General features: G+C 48.4%; 1 protein-coding gene across 2 annotated transcripts in view; it reads left to right on the top strand.

Moving 5' to 3' along the window:
• The window catches only part of LOC129822188 (2-(3-amino-3-carboxypropyl)histidine synthase subunit 1-like), a 108,720-nt gene that overhangs the window by 27,214 nt on the left and 57,077 nt on the right, over nt 1-24,429 (top strand). The window lies entirely within an intron of this gene.

Here is a 24,429-nt window from a genome sequence, read left to right as displayed (position 1 = left end):
CTCTCTCTCTATCGTCTCCCCCTCTCTCTCTATCGTCTCCCCCTCTCTCTCTATCGTCTCCCCCTCTCTCTCTATCGTCTCCCCCTCTCTCTCTATCGTCTCCCCCTCTCTCTCTATCGTCTCCCCCTCTCTCTCTATCGTCTCCCCTCCCTCTCTATCATCTTTCTTTCTATCATCTCTCTTTCTTTCTATCATCTCCCCCTCTCTCTCTCTATCGTCTCCTCTCTCTCTCTCTCTCTATCGTCTCCCCCGCTCTCTCTCTCTCTCTCTATCGTCTCCCCCGCTCTCTCTCTCTATCGTCTCCCCCTCTCTCTCTCTATCGTCTCTCCCTCTCTCTATCGTCTCTCCCTCTCTCTATCGTCTCTCCCTCTCTCTATCGTCTCTCTCTATCGTCTCCCCCTCTCTCTCTATCGTCTCCCCCTCTCTCTCTATCGTCTCCCCCTCTCTCTCTATCGTCTCCCCCTCTCTCTCTATCGTCTCCCCTCCCTCTCTATCATCTTTCTTTCTATCGTCTCCCCCGCTCTCTCTCTCTCTCTCTATCGTCTCCCCCGCTCTCTCTCTCTCTCTCTATCGTCTCCCCCGCTCTCTCTCTCTCTCTATCGTCTCTCCCTCTCTCTATCGTCTCTCCCTCTCTCTATCGTCTCTCTCTCGTCTCTCTCTATCGTCTCCCCCTCTCTCTCTATCGTCTCTCTCTATCGTCTCCCCCTCTCTCTCTATCGTCTCCCCCTCTCTCTCTATCGTCTCCCCCTCTCTCTCTATCGTCTCCCCCTCTCTCTCTATCGTCTCCCCCTCTCTCTCTATCGTCTCCCCCTCTCTCTCTATCGTCTCCCCCTCTCTCTCTATCGTCTCCCCCTCTCTCTCTATCGTCTCCCCCTCTCTCTCTATCGTCTCCCCCTCTCTCTCTATCGTCTCCCCCTCTCTCTCTATCGTCTCCCCCTCTCTCTCTATCGTCTCCCCCTCTCTCTCTATCGTCTCCCCCTCTCTCTCTATCGTCTCCCCCTCTCTCTCTATCGTCTCCCCCTCTCTCTCTATCGTCTCCCCCTCTCTCTCTATCGTCTCCCCCTCCCTCTCTATCGTCTTTCATTCTATCATCGCTCTTTCTCTCTATCATCTCTCTTTCATCTCCCCCTCTATCATCTCTCTCTCCCTATTTTTCTTTCTATCATCGCTCTTTCTCTCTATCATCTCTCTCTCATCTCTCTCCCTCTATCATCTCTTTCTCTTTATCATCTCCCCCTCTCTCTATCATCTCTACCTGTCTCTATCATCTCTCTCTCTATCGTCTCTACCTGTCTCTATCATCTCTCTCTCTATCGTCTCCCCCTCTCTCTATCATCTCTCTATCATCTCTCCCTCCCTCTCTATCATCTCCCTTTCTCTCCTCTCATCTCCCTCTCTGACACTAACTTAGTCAGATTTTCATTTCCCCCGTTCTCTCTCCCTCCATATTTTTGCCTTTCCTTTCTCTCTAACTTGATTCTTCTAAAGAGAAAATAATGAGGCTTCCTCTCCGCTGAGTTGCCCTGCTATTACCCAGGGAAGTGCCTCTTCCTCTCCTCCCATATCCTCCCTCCATCCTTCACTCCCTCCCTCCATCCCTCACTCCCTCCCTCCATCCTTCCCTTCCTCCATCCTTCACTCCCTCCCTCCATCCCTCACTCCCTCCCTCCATCCCTCACTCCCTCCCTCCCTCCATCCCTCACTCCCTCCATCCCTCACTCCCTCCATCCATCACTCCCTCCATCCCTCCATCCCTCACTCCCTCTCTCCATCCCTCACTCCCTCTCTCCATCCCTCACTCCCTCTCTCCATCCCTCACTCCCTCTCTCCATCGCTCACTCCCTCTCTCCATCGCTCACTCCCTCTCTCCATCGCTCACTCCCTCTCTCCATCGCTCACTCCCTCCCTCCATCCATCCCTCCCGCCATCCCTCACTCCCTCCCTCCATCCTTCACTCCCTCCCTCCATCCTTCACTCCCTCCCCCCATCCTTCACTCCCTCCATCCCTGCTCACAGACGCAAGACGAATTAGAGCTCTTGTCTGAAATGTAATGAAATGAAAGATGAGCCATCACCAGGTGCAGGATATAAATGTCACACCCGTAACCTGATTGTGTGTACGAGGAGAGGCTGAGTGATGTACAGCATTGTTGTGTGTACGAGGAGAGGCTGAGTGATGTACAGCATTGTTGTGTGTACGAGGAGAGGCTGAGTGATGTACAGCATTGTTGTGTGTACGAGGAGAGGCTGAGTGATGTACAGCATTGTTGTGTGTACGAGGAGAGGCTGAGTGATGTACAGCATTGTTGTGTGTACGAGGAGCGGCTGAGTGATGTACATCATTGTTGTGTGTACGAGGAGAGGCTGAGTGATGTACATCATTGTTGTGTGTACGAGGAAAGGCTGAGTGATGTACATCATTGTGTGTGTGTGAGGAAAGGCTGAATGATGTGCATCATCATTGTGTGTGTGTATGAGGAAAGGCTGAGTGATGTACATCATTGTTCTGTGTGTGTGTATGAGGAGAGGCTGAGTGATGTACATCATCATTGTGTGTGTGTGTGAGGAGAGGCTGAGTGATGTACATCATCATTGTGTGTGTATGAGGAAAGGCTGAGTGATATACATCATTGTGTGTGTGTATGAGGAAAGGCTGAGTGATATACATCATTGTGTGTGTGTATGAGGAAAGGCTGAGTGGTGTACATCATCATTGTGTGTGTGTGAGGAAAGGCTGAGTGATGTACATCATCGTTGTGTGTGTGTGTGAGGAGAGGCTGAGTGATGTACATCATCATTGTGTGTGTATGAGGAAAGGCTGAGTGATGTACATCATCATGGTGTGTGTGTGTGAGGAAAGGCTGAGTGATGTACATCATCGTTGTGTGTGTGTGAGGAAAGGCTGAGTGATGTACATCATCGTTGTGTGTGTGTATGAGGAAAGGCTGAGTGATGTACATCATTGTGTGTGTGTGAGGAAAGGCTGAGTGATGTACATCATCGTTGTGTGTGTGTGAGGAAAGGCTGAGTGATGTACATCATCGTTGTGTGTGTGTATGAGGAAAGGCTGAGTGATGTACATCATCATTGTGTGTGTGTGTATGAGGAGAGGCTGAGTGATGTACATCATCATTGTGTGTGTGTGTATGAGGAGAGGCTGAGTGATGTACATCATCATTGTGTGTGTGTGTATGAGGAGAGGCTGAGTGATGTACATCATCATTGTGTGTGTGTGTGAGGAGAGGCTGAGTGATGTACATCATCATTGTGTGTGTGTACGAGGAAAGGCTGAGTGGTGTACATCATCATTGTGTGTGTGTGTATGAGGAGAGGCTGAGTGATGTACATCATTGTGTGTGTGTGTGAGGAGAGGCTGAGTGATGTACATCATCATTGTGTGTGTGTGTGAGGAGAGGCTGAGTGATGTACATCATCATTGTGTGTGTGTACGAGGAAAGGCTGAGTGATGTACATCATCATTGTGTGTGTGTGTATGAGGAGAGGCTGAGTGATGTACATCATCATTGTGTGTGTGTGTATGAGGAGAGGCTGAGTGATGTACATCATCATTGTGTGTGTGTGTGAGGAGAGGCTGAGTGATGTACATCATCATTGTGTGTGTGTGTGAGGAGAGGCTGAGTGATGTACATCATCATTGTGTGTGTGTGTGAGGAAAGGCTGAGTGATGTACATCATCATTGTGTGTGTGTGTGTGTGAGGAAAGGCTGAGTGATGTACATCATCATTGTGTGTGTGTGTGAGGAGAGGCTGAGTGATGTACATCATCATTGTGTGTGTGTGTGAGGAGAGGCTGAGTGATGTACATCATCATTGTGTGTGTGTGTGAGGAGAGGCTGAGTGATGTACATCATCATTGTGTGTGTGTGTGAGGAAAGGCTGAGTGATGTACATCATCATTGTGTGTGTGTGTGAGGAGAGGCTGAGTGATGTACATCATCATTGTGTGTGTGTGTGAGGAGAGGCTGAGTGATGTACATCATCATTGTGTGTGTGTGTGAGGAAAGGCTGAGTGATGTACATCATCGTTGTGTGTGTGTGTGTGAGGAAAGGCTGAGTGATGTACATCATCGTTGTGTGTGTGTGTGTGAGGAGAGGCTGAGTGATGTACATCATCGTTGTGTGTGTGTGTGTGAGGAGAGGCTGAGTGATGTACATCATCGTTGTGTGTGTGTGTGTGGGGGTATTTCTATTGTATGTGCCTGTGTTGTAAGTTGTCTGGACAGATGCTGCTGTCACACTTCCTCAGTGAAGTTGTCAAGAGTGTGTCAGTGGCTGAAGCACAAACACGATGATGCACTTCCTGTGACCACCCTGCTTATCTGGCTGTCTGTCTCTCCCCTGAGACCACTCTCCTGTCTCCACTGTTATAACACCCGCCTAGAATGGGCACCATAGACACATGGCTAGCTTCACATATTGCTACGGCTCACTAATGGACTGAAAGGCCTACTGGGAGACAGATTCAACTTTTACAATTTTGTTTTGACAGATCATGGTGGCCATTGTCCAACATGGGCCCCAACCAGCGCCAAGCGGTTGAAATGGGTCAGTTTCATGGAAGTAATAGCATTGCATTTATCCCCAGTAAAGCCAGACCTTATTCCACCTGATGTAAGAACAATACAGAATATTGTTCAGGGTTTGAGACATTTAGGAATGGCCCTCTCAGTAAGTAAAACCCTGGTGAAGGCCAAAAGCTGAAATGTGTTGGTTCTACTTTTAGCAATAAATACGCTTTTTTATTGAATTCCATTGTCCTCCAAGTGTTGCTGAATTTTCTCTCCTCTCACTAAGCTTAGCAGCCCAGGTCACTCCTCCTTCCCTTATCCCTCTGTTTCTCCCTCTCTCTTTTTCCATCTCTTCCTTCCACACAGACACGTACACACACTTCCACCCACACACGTCCAGTCCCAGTCCCCAGGCTTCTCTGAGGGGTGCACCGTGGCACACAGCTGGGAGATTCAAATGTTTTTGCTGTTCATAAATCACAGCGACAGCAATGGGCCCATATTAAAGACAAGCGTAGGGATCTCACAGTATGCTGTGTCTGTTCTGTCTGCTGTGTCTGTTCTGTCTGCTGTGTCTGTTCTGTCTGCTGTGTCTGTTCTGTCTGCTGTGTCTGTTCTGTCTGCTGTGTCTGTTCTGTCTGCTGTGTCTGTCCTGTCTGCTGTGTCTGCTGTGTCTGTTCTGTCTGCTGTGTCTGTTGTGTCTGCTGTGTCTGTTGTGTCTGCTGTGTCTGTTCTGTCTGTTGTGTATGCTGTGTCTGTTCTGTCTGCTGTGTCTGCTGTGTCTGTTCTGTCTGCTGTGTCTGTTCTGTCTGCTGTGTCTGTTCTGTCTGCTCTGTCTGTTCTGTCTGCTGTGTCTGTTCTGTCTGCTGTGTCTGTTCTGTCTGCTGTGTCTGTTCTGTCTGCTGTGTCTGTTCTGTCTGTTGTGTCTGCTGTGTCTGTTGTGTCTGCTGTGTCTGTTCTGTCTGCTGTGTCTGTTCTGTCTGCTGTGTCTGTTCTGTCTGCTGTGTCTGCTGTGTCTGTTCTGTCTGCTGTGTCTGTTCTGTCTGCTCTGTCTGTTCTGTCTGCTCTGTCTGTTCTGTCTGCTGTGTCTGTTCTGTCTGCTGTGTCTGTTCTGTCTGCTGTGTCTGTTCTGTCTGCTGTGTCTGTTCTGTCCTGTCTGCTGTGTCTGTTCTGTCCTGTCTGCTGTGTCTGTTCTGTCTGCTGTGTCTGTTCTGTCTGCTGTGTCTGTTCTGTCCTGTCTGCTGTGTCTTTTCTGTCTGTCCTGTCTGCTGTGTCTGTTCTGTCTGTCCTGTCTGCTGTGTCTGTTCTGTCTGTCCTGTCTGCTGTGTCTGTTCTGTCTGCTGTGTCTGTTCTGTCTGCTGTGTCTGCTGTGTCTGTTCTGTCTGCTGTGTCTGTTCTGTCTGCTGTGTCTGCTGTGTCTGTTCTGTCTGCTGTGTCTGCTGTGTCTGCTGTGTCTGCTGTGTCTGCTGTGTCTGCTGTGTCTGCTGTGTCTGTTCTGTGTCTGTTCTGTGTCTGTTCTGTGTCTGTTCTGTGTCTGTTCTGTGTCTGTTCTGTGTCTGTTCTGTGTCTGTTCTGTGTCTGTTCTGTGTCTGTTCTGTGTCTGTTCTGTGTCTGTTCTGTCTGCTGTGTCTGTTCTGTCTGCTGTGTCTGTTCTGTCTGCTGTGTCTGTTCTGTCTGCTGTGTCTGCTGTGTCTGCTGTGTCTGCTGTGTCTGCTGTGTCTGCTGTGTCTGCTGTGTCTGTTCTGTCTGCTGTGTCTGCTGTGTCTGTTCTGTGTCTGTTCTGTGTCTGTTCTGTGTCTGTTCTGTGTCTGTTCTGTGTCTGTTCTGTGTCTGTTCTGTGTCTGTTCTGTGTCTGTTCTGTGTCTGTTCTGTGTCTGTTCTGTGTCTGTTCTGTGTCTGTTATGTGTCTGTTCTGTCTGCTGTGTCTGTTCTGTCTGTTCTGTCTGCTGTGTCTGCTGTGTCTGCTGTGTCTGCTGTGTCTGCTGTGTCTGCTGTGTCTACTGTGTCTACTGTGTCTACTGTGTCTTGTGTCTGTTGTGTCTTGTGTCTGTTGTGTCCTGTCTGCTGTGTCCTGTCTGCTGTGTCTGTTCTGTCTGCTGTGTCTGTTCTGTCTGCTGTGTCTGCTGTGTCTGTTCTGTCTGCTGTGTCTGTTCTGTCTGCTGTGTCTGCTGTGTCTGTTCTGTCTGCTGTGTCTGCTGTGTCTGCTGTGTCTGTTCTGTCTGTTCTTTCTGCTGTGTCTGTTCTGTCTGCTGTGTCTGTTCTGTCTGCTGTGTCTGTTCTGTCTGTTCTGTCTGCTGTGTCTGCTGTGTCTGCTGTGTCTGCTGTGTCTGCTGTGTCTGTTCTGTCTGCTGTGTCTGTTCTGTCTGCTGTGTCTGTTCTGTCTGCTGTGTCTGTTCTGTCTGCTGTGTCTGCTGTGTCTGCTGTGTCTGCTGTGTCTGCTGTGTCTGCTGTGTCTGCTGTGTCTGCTGTGTCTGCTGTGTCTTCTTGTGTCAATGTCTCATTTGTTGGGGAATGTTTTGTTTCATATGACTGGACCACTTGTTAAGTCAGCTTACTGTGGTCTGTGTACAACTGTTGGTCCGTTCCCCTCGCAAAAATCAACACCACTTAGACGTATTGGTAGAAGGTTGCCAGAGTTTTCTTGACACACACACACACACACACACACACACACACACACACACACACACACACACACACACACACACACACACACACACACACACACACACACACACACACACACACAGCTGTTTGCAGTGTCTTGTTAGGTTGGTGTAATGATGAATCTCCGTAGTAAACAGTCAGAATTGTGTCTGAAACATGATGATTGAATGTCTTGAAGGGAGACTCCATCTCTAGAGCAACGCCACAGGAGTCTTGGTAATGAAGGCTAGTGCCAACCCCAGCGCCTGTCAGCACCTAATCTAACTAATTAAAGCAGCAGGTTAGTTAAAGCACATTCATTGTCATCAAGGAAGAAGTGGTGTTGGTCGACAGGGAATGGGTTTGTGTGGTGATGGGGAAGTTTGTTCATCCTGTCTGCCTGCCGCATTCCCAAACCGGAGAGAGACAGACGAAAGCAGCAGGCCCCTCTTTCTCCCATGCTGGGCTCTGATGAAATTCCTGTCACAGTCAGGCAAGGATCTCATCTCCCGAGGACAGTGAGACGTGGATGGATCTAACGTTGTGATCCCCTTGACAGTGGGAGAGAACGGCATCGATCCGCCATGTAAATAACCCCTTAGTCAAGCTGTACAGTGAGTGTCTGTTTATGCATCTTTCTCTGTAGTACAGAAGCACAACTCTCCAATCACCTAGCTATGAGCTCTGTTCTAACTGTCTGCTAGAGGGCCCAGAATTAACAAGGCCTGTTAAGAAGTTCACAGGCTTCTCGTCATCTAAATGACATCTTAATGACATTTCACTTCAGATGTTTCAGCTCAAGAGCCAGAGATGGTACTCCAGCCAGGAGATGGAGAGATGTGTTATCATAAGTCCAATGTGAGATGAGGGTTGGGTTGCTGTAAACACTGGAAGCCGTCCTTCTCTCTCTCATTTCTCTAATCTCTCCCTCAATGTTTCTCTTTCTCTCTCTCGCTCATCTCTCTCTCCTTCTATAGCCCCCTCTCTCGTTACTCCTTTCTCTCCCTAGTTCAGCCCTTCTCCGGTGGGACAGGGGGATTGCACTCCTCTTCGCTCTGTAATTACTCTCCTGTTCCCAGGTAGCATCACATCTCTCATTGGGGCCTCAGCTCTGTAATCAGATTCATTGCATCTATTACCCAGGTATTTCAGTCACGCAGTGGAGATAATGAGATGTGTAGCACCAATAAGATGGCATAGTAATGTTATTTCTTGCAGATGGATGCTTGATTAGATACAGTAATATTCTGCAGTGCGGTTGTTTGCATTGTAGATATTGCAGTATGCTGCTGTGGTGGGTAGACTGCTGCTGTGGTGGGTAGACTGCTGCTGTGGTGGGTAGACTGCTGCCGTGGTGGGTAGACTGCTGCCGTGGTGGGTAGACTGCTGCCGTGGTGGGTAGACTGCTGCCGTGGTGGGTAGACTGCTGCCGTGGTGGGTAGACTGCTGCCGTGGTGGGTAGACTGCAGGGCATCTCTCTTCAACGTTTTTGTGGGATAGCCATATATATGTTTTACCTGGGAGACATACATTTATGCAGCTCTAACAATGTCATTAGTATGCTTTAAAACTACAGGGGCAGATTCTCACGAACACACACACCAAACTGAGGGATTTAGGCTCCCATTATCATGATCGCTCTATTGCACAGCTCTCTTTCTCTCTCTGTCACACACAACATGCACAACACACACTGAAATCAAGACCTTGACGAAAGAAAGGATAAGCGAATGAAATCTTAGAAAGCCAATATTGATTTACCGGATGAGTTCCCTTCATCCGTGTGGCTGTGTTTTACTAGGCTCAGGTGGACTGTAGTGTCCTTCATACCAGAGCAGCCATTAGAGGAAGAGAGAGAGGGAAATGGAGAAGAGAACAAATATAGAGTCCATGCCTCTCTGGAGGGTGAAGGTAGTTGAGCATCGATAGCGATAAAAACAAAGAGAGAGAGGGGGGGGGATTAGAGGAGAGAGGTGTAAACAGATGGAAGTAAAAACAAAGAGAGAGGGGGGGGAATTAGAGGAGAGAGGTGTAAACAGATTGAGATAAAAACAGAGAGGGGGGGGGTGAATTAGAGGAGAGAGGTGTAAACAGATGGAGGTAAAAACAAAGAGAGAGAGAGAGGGGGGGAATTAGAGGAGAGAGGTGTAAACAGATTGAGATAAAAACAAAGAGAGGGGGGGTGAATTAGAGGAGAGAGGTGTAAACAGATGGAGATAAAAACAGAGAGAGGGGGGGGGATTAGAGGAGAGAGGTGTAAACAGTTGGAAATAAAAACAGAGAGAGAGGGGGAATTAGAGGAGAGAGGTGTAAACAGATGGAGATAAAAACAGAGAGAGAGGAGGGGATTAGAGGAGAGAGGTGTAAACAGATGGAGATAAAAACAAAGAGAGAGGAGAGGGGAGAATTAGAGGAGAGAGGTGTAAACAGATGGAGATAAAAACAAAGAGAGGGGGGGGGAATTAGAGGAGAGAGGTGTAAACAGATGGAGATAAAAACAAAGAGAGAGGAGAGGGGGGAATTAGATGAGAGAGGTGTAAACAGATGGAGATAAAAACAAAGAGAGAGGGGGGGGGGAATTAGAGGAGAGAGGTGTAAACAGATGGAGGTAAAAACAAAGAGAGAGGAGAGGGGGGAATTAGATGAGAGAGGTGTAAACAGATGGAGATAAAAACAGAGAGAGAGGAGGGGATTAGAGGAGAGAGGTGTAAACAGATGGAGATAAAAACAAAAAGAGAGGAGAGGGTGGAATTAGAGGAGAGAGGTGTAAACAGATGGAGATAAAAACAAAGAGAGAGGAGAGGGGAGAATTAGAGGAGAGAGGTGTAAACAGATGGAGATAAAAACAAAGAGAGAGGGGGGGGGGGAATTAGAGGAGAGAGGTGTAAATAGATGGAGGTAAAAACAAAAAGAGAGGAGAGGGGGGGATCAGAGGAGAGGTGTAAACAGATGGAGATAAAAACAGAGAGAGAGGGGGGGAATTAGAGGAGAGAGGTGTAAACAGATGGAGATAAAAACAAAGAGAGAGGGGGGGGGATTAGAGGAGAGAGGTGTAAACAGATGGAAATAAAAACAGAGAGGGGGGGGGAATTAGAGGAGAGAGGTGTAAACAGATGGAGATAAAAACAGAGAGGGGGGGGGAATTAGAGGAGAGAGGTGTGAACAGATGGAGATAAAAACAGAGAGAGGGGGGGGGAATTAGAGGAGAGAGGTGTAAACAGATGGAGATAAAAACAGAGAGAGGGGGGGGGAATTAGAGGAGAGAGGTGTAAACAGATGGAGATAAAAGCAGAGAGTGGGGGGGGGAATTAGAGGAGAGAGGTGTAAACAGATGGAGATAAAAACAAAGAGAGAGGAGAGGGGGGAATTAGATGAGAGAGGTGTAAACAGATGGAGATAAAAACAAAGAGAGAGGGGGGGGGGATTAGAGGAGAGAGGTGTAAACAGATGGAGATAAAAACAGAGAGAGAGGGGGGGGAATTAGAGGAGAGAGGTGTAAACAGATGGAGATAAAAACAAAGAGAGAGGGGGGGATTTAGAGGAGAGAGGTGTAAACAGATGGAGATAAAAACAAAAAGAGAGGGGGGGAATTAGAGAGAGGTGTAAACAGATGGAGATAAAAACAAAGAGAGAGGAGAGGGGGGAATTAGATGAGAGAGGTGTAAACAGATGGAGATAAAAACAGAGAGAGGGGGGGGGGATTAGAGGAGAGAGGTGTAAACAGATGGAGATAAAAACAGAGAGAGAGGGGGGGAATTAGAGGAGAGAGGTGTAAACAGATGGAGATAAAAACAGAGAGAGAGGGGGGGCGAATTAGAGGAGAGAGGTGTAAACAGATGGAGATAAAACCAGAGAGAGAGGGGGGAATTAGAGGAGAGAGGTGTAAACAGATGGAGATAAAAACAGAGAGAGAGGGGGGGGAATTAGAGGAGAGAGGTGTAAACAGATGGAGATAAAAACAAAGAGAGAGGGGGGATTTAGAGGAGAGAGGTGTAAACAGATGGAGATAAAAACAAAGAGAGAGGGGGGGGGGGATTTAGAGGAGAGAGGTGTAAACAGATGGAGATAAAAACAGAGAGAGAGGGGGGGCGAATTAGAGGAGAGAGGTGTAAACAGATGGAGATAAAACCAGAGAGAGAGGGGGGGAATTAGAGGAGAGAGGTGTAAACAGATGGAGATAAAAACAGAGAGAGAGGGGGGAATTAGAGGAGAGAGGTGTAAACAGATGGAGATAAAAACAAAGAGAGAGGGGGGGATTTAGAGGAGAGAGGTGTAAACAGATGGAGATAAAAACAAAGAGAGAGGGGGGGGGGATTTAGAGGAGAGAGGTGTAAACAGATGGAGATAAAAACAAAGAGAGATGGGGGGGAATTAGAGGAGAGAGGTGTAAACAGATGGAGATAAAAACAGAGAGAGAGGGGGGGAATTAGAGGAGAGAGGTGTAAACAGATGGAGGTAAAAACAAATAGAGAGGGGGGGGAATTAGAGGAGAGAGGTGTAAACAGATGGAGATAAAAACAAAAAGAGAGGGGGGGAATTAGAGGAGAGAGGTGTAAACAGATGGAAATAAAAACAGAGAGAGAGGGGGAATTAGAGGAGAGAGGTGTAAACAGATGGAAATAAAAACAAAGAGAGGGGGCGAATTAGAGGAGAGAGGTGTAAACAGATGGAGATAAAAACAAAGAGAGAGGGGGGGATTAGAGAGAGATGTAAACAGATGGAGATAAAAACAAAGAGAGAGGGGGGGGGATTTAGAGGAGAGAGGTGTAAACAGATGGAGATAAAAACAGAGAGAGAGGGGGGGAATTAGAGGAGAGAGGTGTAAACAGATGGAGATAAACAGAGAGAGAGGGGGGGATTTGAGGAGAGAGGTGTAAACAGATGGAGATAAAAACAGAGAGAGGGGGGGATTTAGAGGAGAGAGGTGTAAACAGATGGAGATAAAAACAAAGAGAGAGGGGGGGGAATTAGAGGAGAGAGGTGTAAACAGATGGAGATAAAAACAAAGAGAGAGGGGGGGAATTAGAGGAGAGAGGTGTAAACAGATGGAGATAAAAACAGAGAGAGACGGGGGGGAATTAGAGGAGAGAGGTGTAAACAGATGGAGATAAAAACAAAGAGAGGGGGGGGGAATTAGAGGAGAGTTGTAAACAGATGGAAATAAAAACAGAGAGAGGGGGGGATTAGAGGAGAGAGGTGTAAACAGATGGAGATAAAAACAGAGAGAGAGGGTGAATTAGAGGAGAGAGGTGTAAACAGATGGAAATAAAAACAGAGAGAGAGGGGGGGGAATTAGAGGAGAGAGGTGTAAACAGATGGAGATAAAAACAGAGAGAGGGGGGGGGGAATTAGAGGAGAGAGGTGTAAACGGATGGAGATAAAAACAAAGAGAGAGGAGAGGGGGGAATTAGATGAGAGAGGTGTAAACAGATGGAGATAAAAACAAAGAGAGAGGGGGGGGGATTAGAGGAGAGAGGTGTAAACAGATGGAGATAAAAACAAAAAGAGAGGGGGGGAATTAGAGAGAGGTGTAAACAGATGGAGATAAAAACAGAGAGAGGGGGGGGGGAATTAGAGGAGAGAGGTGTAAACAGATGGAGATAAAAACAGAGAGAGAGGGGGGGAATTAGAGGAGAGAGGTGTAAACAGATGGAGATAAAAACAGAGAGAGAGGGGGGGAATTAGAGGAGAGAGGTGTAAACAGATGGAGATAAAAACAGAGAGAGAGGGGGGGGAATTAGAGGAGAGAGGTGTAAACAGATGGAGATAAAAACAAAGAGAGAGGGGGGGGATTTAGAGGAGAGAGGTGTAAACAGATGGAGATAAAAACAGAGAGAGAGGGGGGGGAATTAGAGGAGAGAGGTGTAAACAGATGGAGATAAAAACAGAGAGAGGGGGGGGGATTTAGAGGAGAGAGGTGTAAACAGATGGAGGTAAAAACAAATAGAGAGGGGGGGGGAATTAGAGGAGAGAGGTGTAAACAGATGGAGATAAAAACAAAAAGAGAGGGGGGGAATTAGAGGAGAGAGGTGTAAACAGATGGAAATAAAAACAGAGAGAGAGGGGGAATTAGAGGAGAGAGGTGTAAACAGATGGAAATAAAAACAGAGAGAGAGGGCGATTTAGAGGAGAGAGGTGTAAACAGATGGAGATAAAAACAGAGAGAGGGGGGGGGTGAATTAGAGGAGAGAGGTGTAAACAGATGGATATAAAAACAAAGAGAGAGGGGGGGGAATTAGAGGAGAGAGGTGTAAACAGATGGAGATAAAAACAAAGAGGGGGGGGATTAGAGGAGAGAGGTGTAAACAGATGGAGATAAAAACAAAGAGAGGGGGGGGATTAGAGGAGAGAGGTGTAAACAGATGGAGATAAAAACAGAGACTGGGGGCGAATTAGAGGAGAGAGGTGTAAACAGATGGAGATAAAAACAGAGAGAGAGGGGGGGGAATTAGAGGAGAGAGGTGTAAACAGATGGAGATAAAAACAGAGAGAGAGAAGGGGCGAATTAGAGGAGAGAGGTGTAAACAGATGAGATAAAAACAGAGAGAGAGGGGGGGGAATTAGAGGAGAGAGGTGTAAACAGATGGAGATAAAAACAGAGAGAGGGGGGGGATTAGAGGAGAGAGGTGTAAACAGATGGAGATAAAAACAGAGAGAGAGGGGGGGAATTAGAGGAGAGAGGTGTAAACAGATGGAGATAAAAACAAAGAGAGAGGGAGGGGGAATTAGAGGAGAGAGGTGTAAACAGATGGAGATAAAAACAAAGAAAGGGGGGGGTGAATTAGAGGAGAGAGGTGTAAACAGATGGATATAAAAACAGAGAGAGGGGGGGGGTGAATTAGAGGAGAGAGGTGTAAACAGATGGAGATAAAAACAGAGAGATAAAAACAGAGGCGAGAAAGGAGAGTCTGAACTTTGAACTACCTCTTATCAAACTAAAGGTTGAAGGGACAATGAAATCCAGTGGAAGAGAGGAATTAAAAATGGAGAGCGAGAGAGGAAATGGCCTCTGTAGGCAGTGTACAGTATCTCAGGGTGCATTGACTGGGCAGCAGTAGACAGCCAGCTGTTGTTAGTCAGACTGGGTTGGTGGGTCGGCTACACTCTGTTTCAGTCTCCTGTTTCCCTTTTATTCTCTGTATTAATTCTACCTTTCCTGGCTAGCCTGAATATGTCTAAACACAGCCACTAAACCACAGCAGCTACAAAAACATCTCACTCCCCTCTAACACCCCCCCTTCTCTCTCCTCATCTCCACTGCTCTCTTTCTTGTTCTGCATTTCATCCATTCACACCTCTCTTTCCTCACTCTGTCCTTTATCCATTCACACACCTCTTTCCTCACTCTGTCCTTTATCCGTTCACACCTCTCTTTCCTCACTCTGTCCTTTATCCGTTCGCACCTCTCTTTCCTCACTCTGTCCTTTATCCGTTCGCACCTCTCTTTCCTCACTCTGTCCTTTATCCGTTCGCACCTCTCTTTCCTCACTCTGTCCTTTATCCGTTCGCACCTCTCTTTCCTCACTCTGTCCTTTATCCGTTCGCACCTCTCTTTCCTCACTCTGTCCTTTATCCGTTCGCACCTCTCTTTCCTCACTCTGTCCTTTATCCGTTCGCACCTCTCTTTCCTCACTCTGTCCTTTGTCCGTTCGCACCTCTCTTTCCTCACTCTGTCCTTTGTCCGTTCGCACCTCTCTTTCCTCACTCTGTCCTTTGTCCGTTCGCACCTCTCTTTCCTCACTCTGTCCTTTATCCGTTCGCACCTCTCTTTCCTCACTCTGTCCTTTATCCGTTCGCACCTCTCTTTCCTCACTCTGTCCTTTATCCGTCCGCACCTCTCTTTCCTCACTCTGTCCTTTATCCGTCCGCACCTCTCTTTCCTCACTCTGTCCTTTATCCGTCCGCACCTCTCTTTCCTCACTCTGTCCTTTATCCGTCCGCACCTCTCTTTCCTCACTCTGTCCTTTATCCGTCCGCACCTCTCTTTCCTCACTCTGTCCTTTATCCGTCCGCACCTCTCTTTCCTCACTCTGTCCTTTATCCGTCCGCACCTCTCTTTCCTCACTCTGTCCTTTATCCGTCCGCACCTCTCTTTCCTCACTCTGTCCTTTATCCGTCCGCACCTCTCTTTCCTCACTCTGTCCTTTATCCGTCCGCACCTCTCTTTCCTCACTCTGTCCTTTATCCGTCCGCACCTCTCTTTCCTCACTCTGTCCTTTGTCCGTCCGCACCTCTCTTTCCTCACTCTGTCCTTTGTCCGTCCGCACCTCTCTTTCCTCACTCTGTCCTTTGTCCGTCCGCACCTCTCTTTCCTCACTCTGTCCTTTGTCCGTCCGCACCTCTCTTTCCTCACTCTGTCCTTTGTCCGTCCGCACCTCTCTTTCCTCACTCTGTCCTTTGTCCGTCCGCACCTCTCTTTCCTCACTCTGTCCTTTGTCCGTCCGCACCTCTCTTTCCTCACTCTGTCCTTTGTCCGTCCGCACCTCTCTTTCCTCACTCTGTCCTTTGTCCGTCCGCACCTCTCTTTCCTCACTCTGTCCTTTGTCCGTCCGCACCTCTCTTTCCTCACTCTGTCCTTTGTCCGTCCGCACCTCTCTTTCCTCACTCTGTCCTTTGTCCGTCCGCACCTCTCTTTCCTCACTCTGTCCTTTGTCCGTCCGCACCTCTCTTTCCTCACTCTGTCCTTTGTCCGTCCGCACCTCTCTTTCCTCACTCTGTCCTTTGTCCGTCCGCACCTCTCTTTCCTCACTCTGTCCTTTGTCCGTCCGCACCTCTCTTTCCTCACTCTGTCCTTTGTCCGTCCGCACCTCTCTTTCCTCACTCTGTCCTTTGTCCGTCCGCACCTCTCTTTCCTCACTCTGTCCTTTGTCCGTCCGCACCTCTCTTTCCTCACTCTGTCCTTTGTCCGTCCGCACCTCTCTTTCCTCACTCTGTCCTTTGTCCGTCCGCACCTCTCTTTCCTCACTCTGTCCTTTGTCCGTCCGCACCTCTCTTTCCTCACTCTGTCCTTTGTCCGTCCGTGTTACGCACGCCTCTGAGAAGAGGGAACGCAACTCCCTGCTACAACTCAACTCTCTGAAGTGCAAGAGGTATGGACTGTAGGTGCGAGTAAGGATGACACAAAAGCAGAATTACCGTTTACTAGAATTTATTTTCTTACACGGTAATATGGGGAAAAGGGGCTGGACGGAACCAAAGCAAAGAAAGTAAATATCAAAGTTCCCCCTCTCCTATCTAACCTGCCTACCCACTTAACTTACCTAACTTAACACCGCCTGGTGCCCTAACCAAAATACAGGGGGTGGTCCGCCCAGGTCTTACCTAGTGTGCCTAGACAGTAAATATACTACGGGTATATGTATGCCCTCGGGCCTCTTGCCTAAGCACTCCCAAAGTGCCTTCTCCTTCCCCCCACACTTTCTGATACACAACCCACACTATATCACAATCTAATTTTTCTCTCTCAATCTCTACTCCAAATCTCATCTCTCTCCTCTCTCAATCTCTTCTCTCTAAAACTCCTGGGGCAGAACACTGGCTTTTATCTTCAGGTGGCAATGGTGATTAGTGTCAGCTGCTTCTTGACGAGGGGGCGGGGTCAGCTCCAATCACCAATTAGCCTGGGGTTGACCAATCAGCTGGTTGGGGAGTACTTCAGGAAGCCATCTCCTGAAACACACACTCAAATACAAAACAGAACACAGAAACTGGGGAACGTAACACGCCCACCACAAAAATTGCAAACATACAGTTTGTAATAACAAAAACCAACGCTTCCCCAGTTAGTAAACCCGTGATAGAGCGTCAGCAACCACATTCGCTGAGCCCTTCACATAGGCTATCTGTACATTATTGTTAATAGGAACTGGTTACCTGACCTGGTTTTCGGCAACGGACCTACACAATCAACTATCACTCTTTCAAACTGTTCCCCCACCACAGGAATCGGGTAGAGCGGTGCTCTAGGAACTGTTTGATTCGCTTTCCCAGTGAGTTGACATACGTGACATGTTTTACAAAATTGGACCACGTCAGACTTCAAACCTGGCCAAAAAAAATGACGAAGGACCCGGTTATAAGTCTTTGTGATCCCCAAATGTCCAGACCACGCCTGGTCATGGGCGAGTGACAGCACCTGCTGTCGGAACGGTGTAGGAACAACCACTTGACACACTTCACTCCAGTCATTAACGGTGTCATGAGCTGCCCATTTACGCATCAAAACTCCTGCTTCCATAAAGTAGGCAGTCTCTCTAGTTTTAGCTTCTTCAATGGAAATTACCGAAGCAAAACACTTACGAAGACTGGTGTCTCCTTTTTGACATTCAATCACCTTCTCAGGGGTGACAGACAAAAGAATGTCATGTAATTGGGGTGCGATTTCGCAGTCCCCTGCCTTAGTTTTTACAGGAGTAAAAACTGTCGGACTTGCAGAAGGAATACTCGGTGCATTGTCTTCTACTTCAACATTCTCAAAAATGGAACTAGCCAAATCCACCACATCTCCAAGCTTGCGAGATTGTGCCCTCGTTAACACACAAGCAGGAAAAACATGTGGAAATGCTTGAACCAATTTCTCATCTGCATTTTTGATTTCTGGGTTGTCTACTACCTCTAACACAGGAGTAACGTTACCACCAGCAATATCATTCCCTAATAGCAATGTGACTCCTTTTACTGGCAGTGTAGACACTACACCAACACGGAAACGTCCTGATACCAAGTCTGACACTAAGTGGACCCAGTGTAATGGTACAGGTACTGTTTTTGTCTCTATCCCCTGTAATATAACATGCGAGCCACAATACGTTTCAGGAGACCAGGGTAAAGCATCAGTAATAATTACTGACTGCGCCGCCCCGGTGTCTCGTAAGATTTTAATTGGCTTTTGATCAGCTTGTTCTCCAGTTAAGGAAACACAACCGGCAGAAATAAACGGAGCATAAACAGGATCCGGTTTCTCAAATGCTGAATCAATACCTCGGACCAACGGACGAGCCAAAGACTTGACTAAACCCAAACTTTTCCTTTTTGGGGAAGGTGACTGGGACTGTTTCGGTTTATTTTTCAAAACTGGGCAGTCTGCAATCACGTGACCCTTTTGGTGACAGTAAAAACATTCACGGATCTCATGAAAAGGCTTGTCAGAGGAAAAGCGACCTGAATGAGGCACTGATGACGTAATCAGTCTACCTTCAAAACGAGGTGCACCAAAGACAGTCTTGTGTGTCAAAGCGTACTCATCTGCCAACACTGCTGCCTGGGCCAATGTCACCACTTTCTGTTCATTTAAATGAACTACAATTCTATCAGGGAGGTTGCTTTTAAAATCCTCCAACAGCATCAACTCCCGAATATCAGCAAAGGTGTTAGCTTTGCTGGCTGAACACCATCGATTAAACAGAGACTCTTTGTCCCTAGCAAACTCAACAAAAGTACGGTGAGAGGGTTTCTTGTGGTTCCTGAAGCGCTGTCTATAGGCTTCAGGCACCAACTCATAAGCCCGCAACACGGTACTTTTAACTGTTTCGTAATGTAAACTGTCTTCCAGCGAGAGAGCAGCTACTACTTCCTGGGCTTTCCCAGACAATTTACATTGTAACAGGAGAGGCCAAACCTCGAGTGGCCAATGCAGCGCAGCGGCCACACGCTCAAACGCAGAGAAATAGGAATCAACTTCCGACTCTCGGAATGGTGGGACTAAGCTATATTTTTACTTACATCAAAGTGGGCTTGATGATGAGCAGCTTTTGGAGTCGTACTGGAGCCAGCTTCTAGCTCTAGCTGTCGGATCCTCACCTCCTTGTCGGCTTCTATTTTCCTATTTTCAAGGTCAAAATGCATTTGTCTCTCTTTATCTTTTTGCTCCATTTCTAACCGGGCCAACCTCACCTTTAGCCTAGCGGTCCCGTCTGAACGACCTGAAGCAGAAGATAAAGGATCGAATCGAGGCAATGTAAAGGGGGTACGAGCAACCCCTTCCTCTGCCCTGTCCTCCGACTTGGCATCGGAAAGTCTACCCGTCTCCTCTCCTTTCAATGAGAGAATTCTTTCTCTTACTAATCCCTCCCTGACTAGCACCAAAAGCTCAGCCTTTAGGGCTTTCTCAGGGATAACAAATCCATAATGGTCAGCTATAGCTAAAAGGTCTACTTTTCGAAACTTCACCAAACAATCAATTGAGGGCGCTTCAATGAACTTGGAGATGACTGAGGCAGCCATCTTGTACACAGCAATTTACTGAACACACTAAACAAGTCATCCAAACTCACAACCTACCATCACACCTCAATCACTAACCACAGAGAGCTCAGTGCAGCAGGGTCCGGTGGGTTTAATGGAATCCCGGATGAGCCCCCATTATGTTACGCACGCCTCTGAGAAGAGGGAACGCAACTCCCTGCTACAACTCAACTCTCTGAAGTGCAAGAGGTATGGACTGTAGGTGCGAGTAAGGATGACACAAAAGCAGAATTACCGTTTACTAGAATTTATTTTCTTACACGGTAATATGGGGAAAAGGGGCTGGACGGAACCAAAGCAAAGAAAGTAAATATCAAAGTTCCCCCTCTCCTATCTAACCTGCCTACCCACTTAACTTACCTAACTTAACACCGCCTGGTGCCCTAACCAAAATACAGGGGGTGGTCCGCCCAGGTCTTACCTAGTGTGCCTAGACAGTAAATATACTACGGGTATATGTATGCCCTCGGGCCTCTTGCCTAAGCACTCCCAAAGTGCCTTCTCCTTCCCCCCACACTTTCTGATACACAACCCACACTATATCACAATCTAATTTTTCTCTCTCAATCTCTACTCCAAATCTCATCTCTCTCCTCTCTCAATCTCTTCTCTCTAAAACTCCTGGGGCAGAACACTGGCTTTTATCTTCAGGTGGCAATGGTGATTAGTGTCAGCTGCTTCTTGACGAGGGGGCGGGGTCAGCTCCAATCACCAATTAGCCTGGGGTTGACCAATCAGCTGGTTGGGGAGTACTTCAGGAAGCCATCTCCTGAAACACACACTCAAATACAAAACAGAACACAGAAACTGGGGAACGTAACAGTCCGCACCTCTCTTTCCTCACTCTGTCCTTTGTCCGTCCGCACCTCTCTTTCCTCACTCTGTCCTTTGTCCGTCCGCACCTCTCTTTCCTCACTCTGTCCTTTGTCCGTCCGCACCTCTCTTTCCTCACTCTGTCCTTTGTCCGTCCGCACCTCTCTTTCCTCACTCTGTCCTTTGTCCGTCCGCACCTCTCTTTCCTCACTCTGTCCTTTGTCCGTCCGCACCTCTCTTTCCTCACTCTGTCCTTTGTCCGTCCGCACCTCTCTTTCCTCACTCTGTCCTTTGTCCGTCCGCACCTCTCTTTCCTCACTCTGTCCTTTGTCCGTCCGCACCTCTCTTTCCTCACTCTGTCCTTTGTCCGTCCGCACCTCTCTTTCCTCACTCTGTCCTTTGTCCGTCCGCACCTCTCTTTCCTCACTCTGTCCTTTGTCCGTCCGCACCTCTCTTTCCTCACTCTGTCCTTTGTCCGTCCGCACCTCTCTTTCCTCACTCTGTCCTTTGTCCGTCCGCACCTCTCTTTCCTCACTCTGTCCTTTGTCCGTCCGCACCTCTCTTTCCTCACTCTGTCCTTTGTCCGTCCGCACCTCTCTTTCCTCACTCTGTCCTTTGTCCGTCCGCACCTCTCTTTCCTCACTCTGTCCTTTGTCCGTCCGCACCTCTCTTTCCTCACTCTGTCCTTTGTCCGTCCGCACCTCTCTTTCCTCACTCTGTCCTTTGTCCGTCCGCACCTCTCTTTCCTCACTCTGTCCTTTGTCCGTCCGCACCTCTCTTTCCTCACTCTGTCCTTTGTCCGTCCGCACCTCTCTTTCCTCACTCTGTCCTTTGTCCGTCCGCACCTCTCTTTCCTCACTCTGTCCTTTGTCCGTCCGCACCTCTCTTTCCTCACTCTGTCCTTTGTCCGTCCGCACCTCTCTTTCCTCACTCTGTCCTTTGTCCGTCCGCACCTCTCTTTCCTCACTCTGTCCTTTGTCCGTCCGCACCTCTCTTTCCTCACTCTGTCCTTTGTCCGTCCGCACCTCTCTTTCCTCACTCTGTCCTTTGTCCGTCCGCACCTCTCTTTCCTCACTCTGTCCTTTGTCCGTCCGCACCTCTCTTTCCTCACTCTGTCCTTTGTCCGTCCGCACCTCTCTTTCCTCACTCTGTCCTTTGTCCGTCCGCACCTCTCTTTCCTCACTCTGTCCTTTGTCCGTCCGCACCTCTCTTTCCTCACTCTGTCCTTTGTCCGTCCGCACCTCTCTTTCCTCACTCTGTCCTTTGTCCGTCCGCACCTCTCTTTCCTCACTCTGTCCTTTGTCCGTCCGCACCTCTCTTTCCTCACTCTGTCCTTTGTCCGTCCGCACCTCTCTTTCCTCACTCTGTCCTTTGTCCGTCCGCACCTCTCTTTCCTCACTCTGTCCTTTGTCCGTCCGCACCTCTCTTTCCTCACTCTGTCCTTTGTCCGTCCGCACCTCTCTTTCCTCACTCTGTCCTTTGTCCGTCCGCACCTCTCTTTCCTCACTCTGTCCTTTGTCCGTCCGCACCTCTCTTTCCTCACTCTGTCCTTTGTCCGTCCGCACCTCTCTTTCCTCACTCTGTCCTTTGTCCGTCCGCACCTCTCTTTCCTCACTCTGTCCTTTGTCCGTCCGCACCTCTCTTTCCTCACTCTGTCCTTTGTCCGTCCGCACCTCTCTTTCCTCACTCTGTCCTTTGTCCGTCCGCACCTCTCTTTCCTCACTCTGTCCTTTGTCCGTCCGCACCTCTCTTTCCTCACTCTGTCCTTTGTCCGTCCGCACCTCTCTTTCCTCACTCTGTCCTTTGTCCGTCCGCACCTCTCTTTCCTCACTCTGTCCTTTGTCCGTCCGCACCTCTCTTTCCTCACTCTGTCCTTTGTCCGTCCGCACCTCTCTTTCCTCACTCTGTCCTTTGTCCGTCCGCACCTCTCTTTCCTCACTCTGTCCTTTGTCCGTCCGCACCTCTCTTTCCTCACTCTGTCCTTTGTCCGTCCGCACCTCTCTTTCCTCACTCTGTCCTTTGTCCGTCCGCACCTCTCTTTCCTCACTCTGTCCTTTGTCCGTCCGCACCTCTCTTTCCTCACTCTGTCCTTTGTCCGTCCGCACCTCTCTTTCCTCACTCTGTCCTTTGTCCGTCCGCACCTCTCTTTCCTCACTCTGTCCTTTGTCCGTCCGCACCTCTCTTTCCTCACTCTGTCCTTTGTCCGTCCGCACCTCTCTTTCCTCACTCTGTCCTTTGTCCGTCCGCACCTCTCTTTCCTCACTCTGTCCTTTGTCCGTCCGCACCTCTCTTTCCTCACTCTGTCCTTTGTCCGTCCGCACCTCTCTTTCCTCACTCTGTCCTTTGTCCGTCCGCACCTCTCTTTCCTCACTCTGTCCTTTGTCCGTCCGCACCTCTCTTTCCTCACTCTGTCCTTTGTCCGTCCGCACCTCTCTTTCCTCACTCTGTCCTTTGTCCGTCCGCACCTCTCTTTCCTCACTCTGTCCTTTGTCCGTCCGCACCTCTCTTTCCTCACTCTGTCCTTTGTCCGTCCGCACCTCTCTTTCCTCACTCTGTCCTTTGTCCGTCCGCACCTCTCTTTCCTCACTCTGTCCTTTGTCCGTCCGCACCTCTCTTTCCTCACTCTGTCCTTTGTCCGTCCGCACCTCTCTTTCCTCACTCTGTCCTTTGTCCGTCCGCACCTCTCCTTCCTCACTCTGTCCTTTGTCCGTCCGCACCTCTCCTTCCTCACTCTGTCCTTTGTCCGTCCGCACCTCTCTTTCTCAGCATTCACTCAAAGTCAGTGTTTTAGGAGTTGTATTTTGCGTTTTAATCCCCCGGAAGGGATGATGACATGCAGTATGAATTAATTTGTTGCTTTTCATTTATTAGAGAACAAAAAGAAAACAAAAAACGGGTATGGCTTTGTTGCTTTCTCAATAGAAAAGGCCTTCTGTAGTAGGTGTATGTAATGTGGATAGGGCAGTTGATAGTATTTTATGCTAAGGCCACAGATGGACAGATCATCTGTAATTGACCCTGCCTCTGCAGTTTCCATCCAGATGTGCTATCCATAAATCCATGTCCTATAAAAAAAATAGTGTCCTTACTTACCCTTACCCCCCACTAATCAGATTATCAACTAGTCTCTATCCTGACCCTCTAATATATCTCATCTGTTGATGCAGACTGACTGACTGACTGACTGACTGACTGACTGCAGCTCTGCTGTTCAATGATGATTGACTCCTGTTCATGGACCACCAACCAACCAACCTGACTGCTCTGTTGATGTTTAGCATGTCAATCATAAAGGGATGGAAAAGCAATATCTGAGTGATATGTCACTCCTTGTCCCTCTACTTGACTTGTCCCAGTCAGAGACAGCCGGTACATGGTGACATGCTGAGACTGGGGATTGATCTACTTGACTTGTCCCAGTCAGAGACAGCCGGTACATGGTAACATGGTGAGAATGGGGATTGATCTACTTCACTTGTCCCAGTCAGAGACAGCCAGTACATGGTAACATGGTGAGAATGGGGATTGATCTACTTCACTTGTCCCAGTCAGAGACAGCCAGTACATGGTAACATGGTGAGAATGGGGATTGATCTACTTCACTTGTCCCAGTCAGAGACAGCCAGTACATGGTGACATGGTGAGAATGGGGATTGATCTACTTCACTTGTCCCAGTCAGAGACAGCCAGTACATGGTGAGAATGGGGATTGATCTACTTCACTTGTCCCAGTCAGAGACAGCCAGTACATGGTGACATGCTGAGACTGGGGATTGATCTACTTCACTTGTCCCAGTCAGAGACAGCCAGTACATGGTAACATGGTGAGAATGGGGATTGATCTACTTCACTTGTCCCAGTCAGAGACAGCCAGTACATGGTAACATGGTGAGAATGGGGATTGATCTACTTGACTTGTCCCAGTCAGAGACAGCCAGTACATGGTAACATGGTGAGAATGGGGATTGATCTACTTGACTTGTCCCAGTCAGAGACAGCCAGTACATGGTAACATGGTGAGAATGGGGATTGATCTACTTGACTTGTCCCAGTCAGAGACAGCCAGTACATGGTAACATGGTGAGAATGGGGATTGATCTACTTGACTTGTCCCAGTCAGAGACAGCCAGTACATGGTAACATGGTGAGAATGGGGATTGATCTACTTCACTTGTCCCAGTCAGAGACAGCCAGTACA

The sequence above is a fragment of the Salvelinus fontinalis genome, chromosome 24 (genome assembly GCF_029448725.1).
Source record: "Salvelinus fontinalis isolate EN_2023a chromosome 24, ASM2944872v1, whole genome shotgun sequence".
In the NCBI taxonomy this organism is placed as follows: Eukaryota; Metazoa; Chordata; class Actinopteri; order Salmoniformes; family Salmonidae; genus Salvelinus; species Salvelinus fontinalis.
This window is presented reverse-complemented; position numbering and strand designations above follow the sequence as displayed.